This window comes from Engraulis encrasicolus, chromosome 22 (assembly GCF_034702125.1).
Source record: "Engraulis encrasicolus isolate BLACKSEA-1 chromosome 22, IST_EnEncr_1.0, whole genome shotgun sequence".
NCBI classification, from domain to species: domain Eukaryota; kingdom Metazoa; phylum Chordata; class Actinopteri; order Clupeiformes; family Engraulidae; genus Engraulis; species Engraulis encrasicolus.
The window spans coordinates 14,348,789-14,353,239 of NC_085878.1; positions in this window are offsets into that span (position 1 = coordinate 14,348,789).

A 4,451-nucleotide genomic window follows, 5' to 3' on the forward strand; every position below is an offset into this window, starting at 1 on the left:
TAGTATGTAGTAGTGGTGTCAACAATAATCGATTCGGCGATGCAATGCAATGCTAGGCATGGACGATCCAATCCAATGCGGCAAGTTCCAGAATCGATGCGGCAATTTTTTTAAGTTTCAATTACTTCCGTGGATATTTCGGGAGCAAATTAATGTTAAATTAAATAAAAGCACTTCAAAGCATTGAAAACTGCAAGACTGATACAGAAAACAGCCAATAAATTGTTGCTGAGTATCTGACTACTTGTATTGCCTCATCATGACCGATGAAACATTTGCTTTGCTTTCAGTAGAAATGTAATGCATTGCAATGCATTGTAGAATTGAATCGAATCGAATAGAATAGAAACGAAACGAAGTGCTACCTCCCGAATCATAATCGAACCGTGAGGACAGTGCCAATGCACTCCACTAGTATGTAGCCTACGGTATGTCCTCATCCTCTTGCAGATATTATGTCTTTGGAGCCTCTTCAACACATGTAAACATAAACACTCTCTCAATGTTGTACTCGAAAAACACAAAACCCCAAAAAGGTCAGCAGTGTTTTTGCTTCATATTGCATGTGTGAGCCCTTGGGCCGTAAAGCCCGCAACACAGCCAGGGCTGGATTGATGCTGCTCTCTCTCTCTCTCTCTCAGGTTGTTTTGCATGACTTGTCCTTCTGCCTTTCATTTACTCCCATTCCCCCCAGCAAAAAAATTAATAAATAATAAAAAAATGGAATGAAAATGTTTTCTTGTTTCCCTTGACATGATTTCAGCACAGGAATAAATGGGATTCAATCTCTGTAGTGTGTTTGATTTGCTTCGTGGTTTGCATTTTGTTGCCTTGTCTGTCATCCATCAAGTGTATTGTAGAGATGCTAGGAATGGGCCCAGGGTGGTGGGAATTTTTATTTTATTTTTTTGGCCTGACAAAGTAGCTCACGGGCGGCTTTGTTGTGACATGTGACTATGTTGCTGGAGTATGACACTAGAGTTAAAATGTGTGAGACGTGTTTTTGTCAGACCGGAATGGAAATGTCAAAACAGCCTCATTGCGCTCCCTGCTCCGGTTTCTTTCTCGCACACACACACAGGAGACTGATGCTCTGGCACATTCATATAGGCCCTACATTTCTGGATGTATACTGTACATTCCATGCACATGGTACATACACTCTCTGTCATATAAATCACACACACACACACACACACACACACACACACACACACACACACACACACACACACACACACACACACACACACACACACACACACACACACACACACACACACACACACACACACCGTACATCTGCACACAGTCATGGATGTGTTAAACAATATTTTCTCACAAATTTACTTGAAAATGTATCAGTGGAAAAACACTACATAAAATGCTGCTGTAAACACTCGGACACTGGGTGCCTCCTATATACACAAAGACCAGCAGAGTCGGTAGAATTTGTCTTTCAGACGTACGGCCGGGCGATCATTAAAAGGGCTGGTGTTTTTCCTCCAATTGTTCTGCGTTTGCCAAGAGGTCTCGAACCCTGCAGCTCTACGTTAGCCCTGAAACTTTCCACAGGTGGAGAGATGCCAACTGGAGAGCAGAGCCAAAGGAAGTGAAAACCTTTTACGCTTAAAAAGCTGCTTTCAATGATTGTCTGGCCACTGGACCAGATATTTGGTTTGGTGTGTGTGTGTGTGTGTGTGTGTGTGTGTGTGTGTGTGTGTGTGTGTGTGTGTGTGTGTGTGTGTGTGTGTGTGTGTGTGTGTGTGTGTGTGTGTGTGTGTGTGCCTGCGTGTGTGTTCATGCCTCTCTATCTATCTATCTATCTATCTATCTATCTATCTATCTATCTATCTATCTATCTATCTATCTATCTATCTATCTATCTATCTATCTATCTATCTATCTATCTATCTCATCTGAGCACTTCTTCTCTTTCTTTATCTTTTCTTATCTTATCTTGAATCTAATCGAATGGAATTACATCCCTATGTCCCTCTCACTTCATTTTGACTTTGAGGACAAAAGTTGGAAGAATAAGTTGGTGCCACCTTGTGGCCACCGTGCACCATGGCATAAAAAAAGCTCCATGCATGACACTGTACTGGCGTCCAGAGACAGGGTCATTTCAAGGTACAGTTTTTGGGGGCCCTAGCCAAAGATGGACTTGAGGCCCCTTTTTCCCTTCAAACTCTTAGTGAGGGCCCCCCCGTCCAGAGAGATTCTGCTGTATCATTGTACTTTTCGGCCACTGAATTTAGGGGGGTACTGCCACATTCACAACGCTGTCATTGCTGTCATTTAAATTCAAGGACATAACCAGTCATTACCAAGAGGAACCCCATTCAGCTCGGGGCCCTTGGCAACTGCCTAGTTTGCTTACCTGGTTGTGGCAGGCCTGTCCAGAGAAGAGGCTCATCTGGCTCTGGCTCTACGGGAGATGTGCTCCTCGATAGCAGATGTGGCTGCAGCTGCAGGATGGGCTCGTCTGCGTCTCGCTGAGCCAGTGGGTCGGCAGTGGGTCAGTCGGGCCGTCTGTCAGGACAAAGTGTAAACACGCTAAGTGAGGCTATAGAGCCCATGCCGGGAGCCAAACATTGTTTTAAGCAGCCACAGCGGCAGGAAGTGCTTGAAACGTCTTTTTTTGTGCGAGGAGTGTCGTTCCGTCTGGTGAGAGAGAGAGACAGACAGACAGACAGACAGACAGACAGACAGACAGACAGACAGACAGACAGAAGGGGTAGAGAGGGAGAGACAGAGTGAGAGCACAAGGGATTGAAGGGAGGGAGAGAGAGAGAGAGAGAGAGAGGCAGACAGACAGACAGAAAGAGAGACAGAGAGGCTGCAGTCATCATGGTGCTGCGGATGGCGCCATTGGCCTTGATGATCTGAGGCTGTGTGCCAACACTGACCATCCCACTAGCTAACTCCTTAACCTCCCTCCACATAAATAAATAAATTATATAACAAAACAGTACATACACAAATCTTCTCTGGAAGATAAGAGGGTGAAAGCAGATGATGAACTGGGCAATGTTTTGAGCACTGTTGCTGGGTAACGTTGGTAAAACATACCAATAAGGCACTAAATCTCACTTCTATCAGGTGAATTAAAGCCACACTTGGCTGTTATTGAGACACATACTCTGCAGATGCCTGACCATCCCTGTCATAAAAAACTGGGGAGCGTAAGATATGTTTCATGCCTATCATTCCAAAGTGCCAGCAGTCGATACAAGCATGATTATTTGTATTGCACTACGTGAAGCAGTCTGTTATGCAATGTTTGTTCGGGGCCAGCAGTCAAATTTTGCAAGTGTGATTGCATGGACCATTCAGACTGACTGTTTCAGACTGTCTCTGGGAGGTGATCAACTAAGTCAAGTCAAGTAGGTTTTATAGTAATAGGTCATACAAGGAAATTGAAGTTTTGTTTCTCTCTATCACAAGACTAAAGCCCTCTGTACGCTTGCTGCCAGCCGCAAATGACGCGTGTCACTGCGAGCAACCCACTGCTGATTGCTTTAAGCCTCTTCCACACCAACCTGACAGTTGGCTATTGCCGCGCATTGGGTACAGTTGGGTCTGTGTTGGTTCGGTGTGTCTCGGTGCATCTGGGGCAGCTGGAGGACGTTGCTGGTCGTGTGTCCAGTTCAGTTCGGTTGAGGAGCACATCGGTAGTCAGGCTCCATGCCGGGCACTGATTGGCAGAGACGATTCTAGGGTCAGGTGGGGCCCCAAGCGAAAATTCAAAGGAATGAAAATTTGAAACAAAATTGCCACTACTGTAGTAAAGTGTGAGCTGTTAGTCACCATCCATGGGCTTGGGGGCCCCAAGCGGCTGCCTGCCTTGCCTGGTGGCAAGATGCTCCTCTGCTGATTGGTTTGTGCTAACTGCGAGCAGGAGGTGGGAGGGTAGTAGCAGTGAGTAGCGAACTCACAAACGTCTTGAGTTTCATTACATTGGGCTAGGCTACACTGTGTTTATTTAGACAGCTTCACAATGCCCAGCGTGCCCTTTTCCTCTTTAGTGAACTAAGTCGCAGTGAGAGAAATTAAGTCTACAGTGGAGTAATGAAACCGCAAAAGTCATAGCGTTTTGTGAGGAAGAGACAGATAGAATGTCTTGATGGATAAACTATGAATTAGAGGGGGACTTTGCCTATAGGCATCATAGGCTATAGCCCATTTATCAAGGCTACTCCTGAAAAGCAGAGAGGTGACGTCGCAAAAATATTAAAATATTTGGCTATAACAGGGCCAGTCGAACCGCGAGCTCTCAAATGCGGATGTTACCGCGAGATCTCAAACTCTGGGGGAGTGTCCACGGTGGGAGAAGTTGGCTAGGTGTGTTCGTGGAGCAAACTGTGTCCAATCAAGACCGAGAAGAGCAGACAGACAACTGACGAGTCGTAGTTGGGAAGTCTGGTCGGATCGACTATATGTGCAAG